At 43.7% G+C, this 15,592-nt stretch overlaps 1 protein-coding gene across 1 annotated transcript in view; it reads right to left on the bottom strand.

Annotated features, from left to right (window-relative positions):
- LOC115163541 (G protein-activated inward rectifier potassium channel 4-like) overlaps window positions 1-11,582 on the bottom strand; it is a 33,408-nt gene extending 21,826 nt beyond the window's left edge. The window contains exon 1 of the mRNA XM_029715531.1: window positions 11,241-11,582. The gene's annotated coding sequence lies outside the window, so the exon portion shown is untranslated. The remainder of the gene's footprint in view (window positions 1-11,240) is intronic.
- Between the last annotated feature and the right edge of the window lie 4,010 nt (window positions 11,583-15,592).

Below are 15,592 nucleotides of genomic sequence, written 5' to 3'. Positions count from 1 at the left end.
CTATTGGTGTAATACATTGATCTAGTGACAGACTGCAGTATCTGTGCTCTGATTTTAATGTGCTAGAAATTGTATTTTTAAACATCAATTGCGTACTCAAACCGACAGAGAGAAAACAAATTATGAATAATATTTTTTGGCAATAGGGTTAAATAACATATACGGGAAGTCAGCACTACAGATATGAGAGGGGGAGAGGGCAAGTCGATAGGGACTAATTTTAGCTGCAATTTCACAACACCATTTCAGTTATATAAAAGTCTTATAACTGATAGGGTCACTGGTGTTTAAAAATATTCCAATAGAGTGACAGAGAGTATGAACTATGTGTTCCATAATCACCGATCAGCAGAGGTGTGGACTCAAGGCACATGACTTGGACTCGAGTGAGACTCGAGTCACAAATTTGATGACTTGAGACTCGACTTGATAGAAAATACAATTTGAGACTTGACTCGGACTTGGAGACTCAAGACTTGGGACTCGACTTTAACTACCTAGAAGGCCAGCATCCTGGAATCGCCTCTTCACTGTTGACGTTGAGACTGGTGTTTTGCGGGTACTATTTAATGAAGCTGCCAGTTGAGGACTTGTGAGGCATCTAGGGTCACATGTGCCGAATACAACAAGTGTAGACTTTACCGTGAAATGCTTACTTACAAGCCCTTAACCAACAGTGCAGTTCAAGAAGAAGAAAATATTTACCAAGTAGGCTAAAATAAAAAGTAATAATAAAAAAGAACACAATAAGAATAACAATAATGAGGCTATATACAGGGGGCACCGGTACCGAGTCAGTGTGCAGCGATACGAGTAGCAGCAGTGTACAAGAGGGGGGTCAATGTCAATTGTCCGGTGGCAATTTTTATGAATTGTTCAGCAGTCTGATGGCTTGGGGGTAGAAGCTGTTGAGGAGCCTTTTGGTCCTAGATTTGGCGCTCCGGTACTGCTTGCCGTGTGGTAGGAGAGAAAACAGTCTATAACTTGGGTGACTGGAGTCTGACAATTTTATGGGCTTTCCTCTGACACTGCTTCTTATATAGATCCTGGATGGCAGGAAGCTTGGCCCCAGTGATGTACTGGGCTGTTCGCACAACCCTCTGTAGCGGTCAGATGCCGAGCAGTTGCCATACCTGGCGGTGATGCAACCAGTCAGGATGCTCTCGATGGTGCAGCTGTAGAACCTTTTGAGGATCTGGGGGCCCATGCCAAATCTTTTCAGTCTCCTGAGGGGGAAAAGGTTTTGTCATGCCCTCTTCACGACTGTCTTGGTATGTTTGGACCATGATAGTTCGTTGGTGATGTGGACACCACGGAACTTAAAAATTTCGACCCGCTGCACTACAGCCCCGTCAATGTTAATGGAGGCCTGTTCGGCACGCCTTTTCCTGTAGTCCACGATCAGCTCCTTTGTCTTTCTCACGTTGAGGGAGAGGTTGTTGTCCTGGCACCACACTGCCAGTTCTCTGACCTCCCTATAGGCCATCTCATCGTTGTCGTCAGCAAACTTAATGATGGTGTTGGATTCGTGTTTGGCCACGCAGTCGTGGGTGAACAGGGAATACAGGAGGGGACTAAGTACACACCCCTGAGGTGTTAAGGATCAGTGTGGCAGATGTATTTTTGCCTACTCTTACCACCTGGGGGTGGCCCGTCAGGAAGTCCAGGATCCAGTTGCAGAGGGAGGTGTTTAGTCCCAGAGTCCTTAGCTTAGTGATGAGCTTCATGGGCACTATGGTGTTGAACGCTGAGCTGTAGTTGATGAACAGCATTCTCACATAGGTGTTCCTTTTGTCCAGGTGAGAAAGGGCAGTGTGGAGTGTGATTGAGATTGCGTCATCTGTGGATCTGTTGGGGCGGTATGCGAATTGGAGTGGGTCTAGGGTGTCCGGGAGGATGCTGTTGATGTGAGCCATGACCAGCCTTTTAAAGCACTTCATGGCTACCGACATGAGTGCCATGGGTTTGTAATCAATTAGGAAGGTTACCTTCGCTTCCTTAGGCACAGAGACTATGGTGGTCTGCTTGAAACATGTAGGTATTACAGACTCGGTCAGGGAGAGGTTGAAAATGTCAGTGAAGACACTTGACAGTTGGTCCGTGCATGCTTTGAGTACACGCCCTGGTAATCCGTCTGGCCCAGCGGCTTTGTGAATGTTGACCTGTTTAAAGGTTTTGTTCACATCGGCTACTGGGAACATAATCACACAGTCATCCAGAACAGCTGATGCTCTCGTGCATGCTTCAGTGTTGCTTGCCTCGAATCAAGCATAAAAAGTATTTAGCTCGTCTGGTAGGTTTATGTCACTGGGAAGCTCACGTCTGGGTTTCCCTTTGTATTCCATAATAGCTTTCAAGCCCTGCCACATCAGACGAGCATCAGAGTCGGTGTAGTAGGATTCAATCTTAATCATGTATTGACGCGTTGCTTGTTTGATGGTTCGTCTGAGGGCGTAGCGGGATTTCATATAAGCGTCCAGATTAGTCTCCCGCTCCTTGAAAGTTGCAGCTCTAGTCTTCAGCTCGATGCAGATGTTGCCTGTTATCCATGGCTTCTGGTTGGGGTATGTACGTACAGTCACTGTGGGGAGGACGTTGTCGATGCACTTATTGATGAAGCCAATGACTGAGATTCCTCAATGCCATTGGATGAATCCCAAAACATATTCCAGTCTGTGCTAGCAAAACAGTCCTGTAGTGCAGCTTCCGCATCATCTGACCAGCTCCGTATTGAGCGAGTCACTTATACTTCCTGCTTTAGTTTTTTCTTGAAATCAGGAATCAGGAGGATATGATTGTGGTCAGATTTGCCAAATGGAAGGCGGGGGAGAGCTTTTTATGCATCTCTGTGTGTGGAGTAAAGGTGGTCTAGGATTTTTTCCCCTGGTTGCACATGTGACATGCTGGTAAAAATTTGGTAAAACTGATTTAAGTTTGCCTGCATTGAAGTCCCCGGCCACCAGGAGCGCCGCTTCTGGGTGAGCATTTTCTTATGGCCTTATAGAGTTGGTTGAGAGCAGTCTTGGTGACAGCTTCTCTTTGTGGTGGTAAATAGACGGCTACGAATAATAGAGATGAGAACTCTCTTGGTAGATAGTGTGGTCGACAACTTATCTTAAGGTACTCTACCTCAGGCGAGCAATACCTCGAGACTTCTTTAATATTAGACGCGCACCAGCTGTTATTGACAAAAACACACACCCCCACACCTCGTCTTACCAGAGGTAGCGTCTCTGTTCTGCCGGTGCATGGAAAATCCTGCCAGCTCTATATTGTCCATTTCTTCATTCAGCCACATCTCAGTGAAACATAGGATTTTACAGTTTTTAATGTCCCGTTGGTAGAATAATCTTAATAATAGGTCATCAATTTTATTTTCTAACGATTGCACGTTAGCAAGGAGGATGGAGTTAGGAGTTTACTCGCTCGCCTACGGCTTCTCAGAAGGATTCCCAATCTGCGTCCCCTTTTCCAGCGTTTTTTATTCACGCAAAAGATGTAGATCTGGGCCTGTTCCAGTGAAAGCAGGATATACTTCTCGTCGGACTCGTTAAAGGAAAAGGTTTCTTCCAGTCCATGGTGAGTAATTGCTTTTCTGATGTCCAGAAGTTCTTTTCGGTCGTAAGAGACGGTAGCAGCAACATTATGCACACAATAAGTTAAAACATTCTCAATGTTTGGGTGGTTACTGGCTATATGTCTAAAGATAGCTGTAACATCTCACTGCCTTCAGTATTGTGGGATGAAGATATATTCTGGTGAATTAATAACAGTATTTGTGAGGAAGAAAAGCATTCTGCGGGCAGGCAGCCCTCCAAAGTGATAGTGTTTGGTCCAGACAGACCATGCTTTCCATCTGATCCTGCAACCTCTTGTGTACAGGTAGTTAGGCCGTATGATTCTTCTTGCTTAGAGAAGTGACGGCATGATATCCCTACTTGATATTGGCTGTTAACATGAATCACTTTCAGCTCAAAATGCAGGTGTAAAAAAATTGTTTATTTCTGTATCTTAAGTTTTGAAAATGCATTGCCATTTCTGGCTGTATTGACAGGCTACATTTGCGCAGCCATTGTGTGCACATTCATGTGTGTGCGCGGGGCTCGCAAGCTTTGAACCACTGCTTTTTGGGGAAGGGGGGTCAAAAACTTTGAGAATCACTGAGCTAGCCAACAGATTTCTGATTTGCTATACAGCTATAGGATTGGGTGCAACACAAACATCAAATTGTAGGGAGAGCATTGCCAAAAAGAAATATGCAGCTCCAAAAAATTTGTGATCAAGAATATCAACTGTTTACTTTGCAAAATCACCAGCAATGGAGCCTCAAGCAACAATTACTAACATAGATCTACTGGTCTTTAGGTACAGTATGTCACAATTGCTTGAAATGCATCATTTACTTATGAAGCTTGCATTTGGAATTTGTTGTTAAAATGAATTATTACATAATCAAAATATGTTGTAGAAAAAATTATGAAAAGGGCTGTCTGGTAGCCTCAATAAATAGACAACTCATTGCATGTATAGCTTATTTCTTATACTTGAGACTTGACTTGAAAAAACGAATGATTAGACTCGACTTGCTCTTAGAATGCACGACTTGGACTTGACTCGAGATTTGACCCATTCTACTTGGGACTCGACTTGAGACTCGAACCTTGTGACTCTAATAATAGTGTCTTGATTCCACCTCTGCCAGTCAGAAAGCAATCACCAGATTGCTTCTACCTGAGAATAACAACACCATCTGAGTTGTCTCTGTCATCATGCTCTGACATCGTCCCAGTTTGATCAGTGATAGATGCAAGGCAAGGCATCATGGAGAGCAAAGCGGGGTGGAGGAGCGAGGGCCCACGTCACACATGAGATCCACATAGGAATACAGTGTTGACATTGACGGGTCTAAAGTAAAGGGCAGAGCGACGTGACAGGCATTTGGGACAGACAGACAGACAGACAGACAGACAGACAGACAGACAGACAGACAGACAGACAGACAGACAGACAGACAGACAGACAGACAGACAGACAGACAGACAGACAGACGAATACAAAACACACAAGGCCCAGAATAGTGAATGCGTTATAGTGTCGCCAGGTCCTGCTTTCCAAGTCAGTTTAGGCTTTCATGCATTAAACATCTCCCCAGTGACTGGTGAACCCAAGACCTCTGTGCATACTCTGCCTGTGTTAGATTGCTGCTCTGCTCTCGCTGCAGACTCACCAGCGGTTGTGCAAACACAGATTCCAGCTCAGCATTTTATCTTTAAGAGGGTAACAATTGGGCTTAGGCTCTGATAGAGTGAGTGCTCATCTGTTGGTGGAGGAGAAGTAAACCTGCAGTTGTGTGCTCTCTCTCTCTCTCTCTCTCTCTCTCTCTCTCTCTCTCTCTCTCTCTCTCTCTCTCTCTCTCTCTCTCTCTCTCTCTCTCTCTCTCTCTCTCTCTCTCTCTCTCTCTCTCAGCTGTTTCAGCTGTTTCAGGCTGCTGTAATGTTTCCACCTGTACACTTTCACATTACATTTTTTGAGGACAGTCCAAGTTTTTGTTTGAGTTACACAAACAGCTATTGTAAGGTTTAATTATCTTGATTAGAGGCTCTTTAAATGTAGTCGATGTCAGCCCCCTGTGCAGTTTGGAAATGTGAGGGCTAGTTGTGAGGAGCTAGATGGCCAGGACAAGGCTTGTATCAATATTAAATACTGCTCCAATAACAGGGCCGTCGGCCAAAAGAGTTAAACTGGCCTCTGAAGGACCGTAATACAGAGGCCTTAGATTACCCCCTAGTCATTACACTGCCTGAGAAGACAAAAAACTTGATCAACAAGATAACTGCGTTTGGAGCACTTCATTTTCTCGATTAGCTTACATCATTTGAAGGTAATCAAAGCTCTTTAAAAGAGCAAATTTAGGGACTCAAACAAACACATTTCCTGCCTGAAAATATCCATGAGACGTGCATGCTCCCCTGCTCCTCTCTCCCCCTCCCCTCTCTCCCCCTCTGTGAACAAGCTACAGTATACCATGCTACTGTCCATTCCTCAGAGAATGAGTGCAGTGAAAAACTGCTAATTCTGCAGTAACCCTTTGGTTTACAATACAAATTCTGCTATTTGGGGGCACTGATCCATATATTCTGAGGTCATACAGAAGCTTTCTATTTTCCACAGAAAATTCAATTCTGAGGAGTCATCAAAACAAAGCATAGGTCTGACAGAGGGGAGGAAAGAGAGAGAGAGCTGAGTCTTCAATAATATCTGCACTGGGAGGATCTGCACAATCAGTGCAGATAGATATCTCCTCTAGTGGAATAAGTTGCTCCAATGTCTCTGTCATTTCTGTAGCCCAGCATTGGGAGCCTACTGGAACTTCCCCTCCCCTCCCCTGCTCCTCACTCCCTCTCCCCTGCTTACCTGTTCCCAGAGCCAACTCTCAGCAGCAGCGTCATGGTTACCAGGCTCTCATTCATGAGTTAGTCGCAGGCTAATACCTTGATCACACTGAGAGCATCATTGCGCAAAATGGTACGCAGCATAATCTTGATATGTGTGCAACAAAAGTTCAACATTCCCCTTCTGCTACCATTTCTGTCAAGCCGTCTACGTATACAGTTTGATGCATACGTTTGATAATTCCAACGCATGCACCACACAGAACGCACTGCAACTGCCTCTGCAACGCAATGCTGCAAGGCAAACAAAGTGTTCCATTGGATATGAATGTATTTCTGGTGTGCCAAAATGTAAGGACGCTGTGTGATCGAGGCATAAGACAAGTTGCTCACAGTGCAGCGCTTCATCCCTATCTTTGTTCACTTATGACACTTTGAGGTCGGTCAGGGCAAATTACTAAAAATGTCTCCAAAGCCTGCGGAAGCCAGCCAGCTTGGCTTCAGGCCCAGACTCCTTTTTCCCCTCCTCGTGGCTGATAGCCGGCCTTGAACGTATACAGTATAGTACTTGTATCATCTCTCACGGATCACCTTCTCCTGAGCAATGGACACCGCCTCAGCTAGACGTCCTGCCCACACTGGAGACTATTAGTTTAATGAAATGACAACAGACCAAAAAACTAAACACCACACAGCCACAGCCAGGAATAACTGCTGCTTGCTCGAATCTCGTCCTCTCGCGCCCCTGTGCCAAGGGTACGTGTATTTATAAAAGTGATGCCCCAGACTCCCCAACACTGTTGAGTGATGCTGGATGGACTGAGCACCAGGCTAAGCCAACAACACCCAGTCCACTGGACCAGAGCAGTCCTATAGGACATGAATGTGGCAGGAGAGGAGGATGGGGGTTAAGGAGAGGACAGGAGCTCCAACACCCTGCAACACCATGTCCTGCATTTATCAGGTGGCTCGTCAGCCTCTTATCGTGATTTACGGCCCAGAGCCCACATTCACAGAAGTGATAGAGTGAGGGATGGATGAACAAGAGGAGGTAGAAAGCAGGAGAGGAAGAGAGGAGGGGGTGCTGAGCGCATGCAGAAAGAGCCAAAGGTCACACGGACCTAATTAGAATTCTTGCGGCACCTCGCTGTGTCCCTGCACCAGTCCTTTGAGGAGGCCGCTCCTTCTCGCCACCACATACAATATCAGAACATCCATGGTGTCACTCAATAAGCCTTGAGCCCGTTATACTGAACATATGTCTCTTTCCCTGTGTTAATGGGCTGTGACTGAGGGAAACTTCTCACCCTGGGTGATGAATGCTCACACTTGGCTCCATAGATAGATGTGTACGCAAAGGAAAATCCGTCTGGAGATGGTTAAGTGAACAAGATGTTAACTTATTTCACCTTAATGATAGCAAGGGTTCTAATTATGATTCTCCAGGATAGACACCACTACTGCTTCAAATTATAGAACAAATAATACATGAATATTGTCATATGAAAGGGTTCTACTAACCTAACATATGGAATTGTTTTAAGACGGTCATACCATGGAACATTTAACTATTTGAATTAGAATTTTTGGATTTAAAAAAATGTATTAAACAAACATATTTACATTGGCCTTTACTACTGTAGCCCATAGAAACACATTGAATAACACATTCATAAATGGCAAAAAAAGGCCAGACAAAAAATAAATCATGAGGAATAAGGTTTTGAAGTGTCTGTCATATATCTAGGAGATATAAGAAAGCTCAGGAAATATTTTAGTTTTTTGGACACATATTTAACCCCTTTTTTGTTGGCACAAAACTACCTCCATACTTCCATTCATTTGTATGTGTTACCTTCAGATGAGTCCGTGACACTTGTGGGGGTCGTAGAGCAAAACGGAGAACACCATCATGTTTGTGAGAGTCTACAGACGTTTTTGTGAGAAGACTGATTTTTGGGATGTCTACTGGTCTGACAAACAGGACTGTAGCGCTGCAACTTTCCACCACAGGTGAAAAAGGACGACATAGGCGGATGCGGTGGATTGAGAGGCAGCCCATACAAAAACCCAGATATCTCTATCTTAAACTGACGGATTTGATGGGGTTTATTGTATTATGTTAATTAGATGCACGGGCTATAAAGTCATGAATACATTTCTGAAGTAAATAATAATAATATGGTCATTAGGCAGATGGTTTTAGCCAAGGTGACTGAAGGTGAACACACACACATACACATACACCAGTCTGACCCTAAGAGAGATAAGGTTCAACTAACATGACCTGCATGTTAACTAGCTGGCCACAAGGAACAGTATCATGAGATCTCCTCTAGAATGTCTTAATCAGAGTTAAAGAGCAACTGCCCCTAAAATCCAACTTCACATTTAGAAAACAGCCTACTGTATGTGGCATCGATATGAGTCTGAAACATTTATTTTACTATCAAAATGTATTACAAAGTGCAAATGGGATAATTTGGGTCATAAATTCAGTCTCATCCAAAATTACACAATGGACATGGGACAATATGTTCAAATTACAATAGCACCAAATTTCAATAACTTAAAAATCTCCAACTATAATTTCTAGAAATGAACATACAGATATTGAAAGCCTTTAATGGGAGCTTAAAAGGTGTGCAACATGAAAATACTGTCTCATTTACATTGTGTCATTTATTGACAAGACCAACCCAGAGATAGGATATCCAAAGTCAAACCAATTTTGCTACGGTTGCACACCAGCCAGCTGAAGCCAATTGGCGAAATAATTTGGCTAACTCTTCCCACCTGCAAACACACAGGAGACACCCACATCAAACCACACAACGAAACCAACTCACTTTTGAATTCAGTCATGGCCTCTAGCATTTCTTATTGAACCAAATCTAAAATGAGGACAAATCCGGAAGTTCAGCCGCCCTTTAACAATGGAGCTCCAGTCCGTACGAGCTGCAGCATCTTAATCCCCATAATGCCCTTCAAGATAAATTGACATCACTGCTTTTACAAGGAGCTCTGTCTCTAAAACCTCAATGTCATCCCACATTGTTCTCCAGTCGGTGACACTGGACAGATTAGAGCATGGCCAATTATTACTCTCCTCCCACTTCCGCCTCCACCTCGGCAATGGCCAATTAACCTGGACAAGAAATGCTCTCCCATTCTGCCTAACTGAGTGGCTTTACAGGGCTGCAGTAGCCTTCTTTTCAAATCATACAGACACACAGTTTCCATAGCACTTAATACAAAGAATTGTTCACGCTTGGCTAAGCTCCTGACACAGATGCATTGCTGCAATAGAAGCGGGGATGGGCTGCTTTTTATCACAGCCATGCCTACCACCTTACCCAGAGACCCTGTTTTCATTAAATAAATAGACACAATTAATTATTCACACACACACAGTAATATCATCTCAATGTCTCATTAGATTTGGGCTAGCGTTCTGGGCTGAATCGAACCTCAGTCCACAACATGAGAGAGACTGAGTTGGTTTCAGTGGTTGACTGAGGTGATGCACAGAGGCTGGCTGATAATGATGGCTTTACAACAGGAGTTACAGCATAACTCTAATGCAGTTTACAAGGTCAAAGAGCCATCCATCAAAATCACTTACGGTGCTACAACTTTCACCCCGTGCAACAACCAAACAGCTGTCCAGGCTGCACCGTTTCATCAACGGTTCATGTCAGATTGAAGTGATACCTATACCAATGGACTGGTTACACACACACATACACACACAAAAACTACATCAAAAGGTTAAAAAGGTGGGCATAGAATACCTTTACACTGCTCAATGGGAAATGTTTGAAAAATAATGATCACATACTGAACACTTTTAAACCACCTCTGCATTCCCTGCTGAGGACATTCCCGGGAACATTGCGTAGGAAAAACATGCCCGTTGGACATGGTCACAGACCCCATTGTCATGAAAGTTTTACAGGGACAACTCAAGATATTTTGTGCAGAGTGCACTCAACCAGGACAGCCTATAAGAGCAGACGATAGCACATCACAGCCCTGAAACCAGCCTCTCTAATCCCCGACTCAGAGAGGACTGAGTGCTCCAACGGAATCAATGCAAATGATTTGCTCTAAATTCTTTACTAGTCTTCGATATTCCAGCGAAAGTTACTGCAAACAGATAATGGCCTCTCTCTCTCTCTCTCTATCCCTCTCTCTATCCCTCTCTCTATCCCTCTCTCTCCAGCTTCTTTCATTGAATGTGTGGAATCGGAAACACAACACAACACACGGCGCTGTGCTGTCACCCTCTGTAGTAAACCCCACACTGTTGGCTGCTGCACTCGTAAAACTCCTGCATTCCACTATAGGAGAATTAAAGCATCCTCTCGCATCAGGCAACTAGGCAGTAGCCTCAGCAGCATCTCACAGTGGTCTGACAGGGCTGGAAACCCATTGTTTTTTGATTACCTAGCCCTCAGAATGAGGGCAAACAAATGCACTGCAGTGACATTAGTGATATAGAACACAAGCAGGCTGTGATGGGAAAGAGGTTGCAGGCAGTGCAGGCTGGAGGTATCTGAGGTATCTCTCTCTTAGGGAGAATAGCAACCATACTATATGGTTTTAATTCGCGTACACACTTTGATCTGACATGCGGCTAAATGGATGATGGCCAGGTGATGAATTACGGAAGGTAATGACAGCACGGCATCGCATTCAAAGGCAGATCGAACGGCTCAGCTGCAGCCCAAGGGTACCCTATAACCACAGCGTTAGGCTTGCATCAGAGCTATACTTTCTCTCCCTCCTTCTCTCTCTGCTCCGTCCGTGTCTCCCTACTTTTTCTCAGTCTAGCATGAGTCTTACCTTTAGGTGGCCACAGGAGCAGCTGGCAGGCTCCCGTCGAGGCATTTCATGGCTGCTACTCTCCCATGGACTCCCCTCTCCTTCCCTTGCTTTGTTCAGCAGCCCTCCTGCCTCCCAGCTCTTCTCTTCTCCTTTTCACCGCTCTAGTCCTATGTGCTTGAGTGTGTGAGTGTTTCCTCCCCGACCACCCCCCCCACCCTCTTGCTCTTCTCTTACTTCCACGCAGAGCTCGTCTCTTAGGATTTATCCTTTACGTGTGTGTGTCTGTGCCACATGGCACGTTTCACACTGCAGGCAAAGAGGAATGAGCTGGGAAGAGAAAAACACTGTGAGAGGCAGAGAATAGGGAGGTACCTAGTCAGTTATCCAACTGAATGTATTCAACTGAAATGTGTCTTGCGCATTTAACCCAACTCCTCTGAATCAGAGAGGTGTGGGGTGCTGCCTTAATCAAAATCCACAGCGCCCAGGGAACAGTTGGTTAACTGCCTTGCTCAGGGGCAGAACGACAGATTTTTACCATGTCAGCTCAGGGATTGGATCCAGCAACCTTCTGATTACTGGCCCAATGCTCCAGCCACTTGCCACCCAGTGAGTGTAGGGAGAGCGAGAGTATAGGGAGAGAGAGAGAGATAGTGAGGTAGGGAGAGAGTATAAGGAGGTAGAGAGAGAGTATATGGAGAGAGAGGATAGGGAGAGAGAGAGAGAATAGAGGTAGAGTGAGAGTGAGGTAGAAAGAGGGGTAGAGAGAGATTATAGGGAGAGAGAGTGACATGGAGAGAGAGTGGGGAAGAGAGAGAGAGGTAGAGAGAGAGTATTGAACACTGAATGAAATGAAAAAGGTACTAACCACATTTGGCTATAACTTAACGAAGGTACAATCTATTGTGACAATGATGTATACGTATGTGCAGCTTATGCTCCTCCTTCAGATTCATCATATTACGATGATCAGAAATCATTCAATTTCAGGCAGAGGGTAAAGTGCTTCTTTGTGGCGATTTCAATGCAAGAACAGGTTCTGAGCCTGACAACACTGATGCGGGAGGTAACCACCACATATCTGGACACCCCTCCTTGTACAGTAGCCCTATTATAAATAATAGAAACAGTCCTGACCAAATACTGAACAAAAATGGGAAGGAGTTAGTGCATCTCTGTCGAGCCTTAGGCCTGTACATGCTTAATGGTAGAATCAGAGGGGACTTTTTAGGTTGCTTTATTTACTCTTGGGACAAGTGTAGTCAATTATGCCATCACTGACATTGACCCCTCCTCCATTAGTGCATTCACTGTCAGACCACAGACACCATTGTCAGATCACAGTCAGATCAACGTGTTTCTGAAGAAATTAACCAGCAATAGTCAATAAAAAAAACAGCCCAATAAACTCTACAACATAAACCAATCGTACAGATGGGCTATAAACAGTGCAGAGAGATTCATTGAAACACTGAACTCAAATGAAATGATGAACTCTATACAGCTCTTCAATAACTCACAATACTAAGATAATAAAGAAGGTGTCAATTCAGCTACTCAAAACATCAATTGCATATTCCAAAAAGCAGCATCAAAATCAAATTTGAGAAAACCAAAGAAATGCAACATCAGAAACAAAAACCAAAATGTTTCTGAAAAGTGGTTTGATAACAAATGTAAAACAATTAGAAAACACCTAAGACAAATATCAAATGAAAAATATTAGCAGCAAAACAACCCAGCACTACGCTATGAATACTTTGAAACTCTGAAACAGTATAAACAGAAATTGAATTATACCAACAAGACACTTGATGAAATTGAAAACACAATTGACCATAATCCGTTCTGGGACATGTGGAACAATTTAAGCATGACAAAGCCACAGGAATTAAACATACAAGATGAAGGAGTTTGGAAAACTTGTTTTGATAATCTATACAAAAACATCCCACAGACAGACTTACAACAGAACCAATTAGAAATGTAAAAAGAATTGAACATCCTTGAATCAGTCATTAAAAACAACCAAAATCCATTAGATTACCCAATAACCCAACAAGAACTAAATGAAAAGCTCAAATCCATAAAATTAAAGAAGGCTTGTGGTCTCGATAACATCAGAAATGAAATGCTGAAAAACAGCACACCTGAGTTACAAAATGCTGTGCTTAAACTGTTCAACATGGTTTTAACTTCTGGCTGCTTCCCTGATGTCTGGAACCAGGGGCTCATCTCCCCTATCCACAAACGTGGAGACAAATCAGACCCCAATAATTACAGGGGAATTTGTGTAAACAGCAACTTGGGAAAGGTTTTCTGTAGCATTTTGAATTCAAGAATTCAAACCTTTCTTCATGAAAAAAATGTAATAAGAAAATGTCAAATTGACTTTCTCCCCAACCATCGCACTACTGACCATAAATACACCTTACACACACTAATTAATGAACACGTCCACCCCAAAAAAGAGGGCAACATCTTTGCTTGCTTTATTGACTTTAAAAAAGCATTTGATTCTATTTGGCACGAAGGACTATTCTCCAAAATTCTCCAAAGTGGGCTTGGTGGTAAGGTGTATGACTTAATAAAATGTATGTACACAGAAAACAAGTGTGCAATAAAAATCAAAAACCAAATGGCAGAATTATTTTCACAACGTCGAGGTGTGAGACAAGGCTGCAGTTTGAGTCAAAATCTTTTCAATATTTATATCAATGAATTAGCAGACCAGTTGGACCATTATCCAGCCCCAGGACTCACACTATTTGACACAGAGGTAAAATACCTGCTATATGCTGATGATTTGGTACTTCTATCACCAACCAAAGACGGTCTTCAACAGAACCTTAACATTCTAGAGCAATATTGCCATAATTGGGCCCTGGCAGTAAAAAAAATAAATATATATGAATATCATGATTTTCCAGAAAAAAACCAGATGTCAGAAACACAAATATCTATTCACCCTGAACAACACCATAATTGAACACACTAAAAATTACTCGTACCTTGGAACATATCTGCATCAGGAAACTTTAATACGGCAGTGAATGTACTCAAAGAAAAAGCCCGCAGAGCATTGTATGCAATAAAAATGAAATTATTCAAAATCAACATCTCAATTAGAATTTGGACCAAAATATTTGACAGTGTAATCCTACCAGTAGCTCTTTATGAGGTTTGGGGGCCACTCATTAAACTGGACTTTAAAATGTGGGAAAAACATCCAATTTAAGCCCTACATGCAGAATTCTGTTGGAAAATTCTACAAGTCCAGAAAAATACACCAACTAATGCATGTAGAGCAGAATTGGGCCACTTCCAGTGGAAACGAAAATACAGAAAAGATCATTACAATTTTGGCGACATCTAAATTCAAGTCCATATTCTAGTCTGCATTTCAAAGCACTTCAAACCCAAAAGCTGAGGCCAGAAACAAGCCCTCTCAGTCAGCTGGTGTTAGACCTAACCAACCAAGCTGACATCAGCACTGCTTCAAAAGAAAGAATTCCAATTTTATAAAATCATGAACCAATCAAAGGACTCATAGTTACAACATTGGAAAAATGAAACAAAATCCCAAAGCCGACTAAATTGCTATCTGGCCCTAAACAGAGAATATGAATTGGCTGATTATCTCAACTCTATTGCACTCCACACTGCCCTTTCCCGCCTGGACAAAAGGAACACTTATGTGAGAATGCTATTCATTGACTACAGCTCAGCGTTCAACACCATACAGCTCATCACTAAGCTAAGAATCCTGGACTTCCTGACAGGCCGCCCCCAGCTGGTGAGGGTAGGTAGCAACACATCTGCCACGCTGATCCTCAAGACTGGAGCTCCCTAGGGGTGCGTGCTCAGTCCCCTCCTGTACTCCCTGTTCACCCACGACTGCATGGCCAGGCACGACTCCAACACCATCATTAAGTTTGCAGATGACACAACAGTGGTAGGCCTGATCACCGACAACGACGAGACAGCCTACAGGGAGGAGGACAGAGACCTGGCCGGGTGATGCCAGAATAACAACCTATCCCTCAACGTAACCAAGACTAAGGAGATGATTGTGGACTACAGGAAAAGGAGGACTGAGCAAGCCCCCATTCTCATCGACGGGGCTGTAGTGGAGCAGGTTGAGAGCTTCAAGTTCCTTGGTGTCCACATCACCAACAAACTAGAATGGTCCAAACACACCAAGACAGTCGTGAAGAGGGCATGACAAGGCCTATTCACCCTCAGAAAACTAAAAAGATTTGGCATGGGTCCTCTGATCCTCTAAAGGTTCTACAGCTGCAACATCGAGAGCATCCTGACTGGTTGCATCACTGCCTGGTACGGCAATGGCTCGGCCTCTGTCCGCAAGG

The sequence above is a fragment of the Salmo trutta genome, chromosome 26, assembly GCF_901001165.1.
Source record: "Salmo trutta chromosome 26, fSalTru1.1, whole genome shotgun sequence".
Taxonomy (NCBI): Eukaryota; Metazoa; Chordata; class Actinopteri; order Salmoniformes; family Salmonidae; genus Salmo; species Salmo trutta.
Note: the sequence above shows the minus strand (reverse complement) of the source record. Positions and strands in the feature narration are given on the sequence as shown.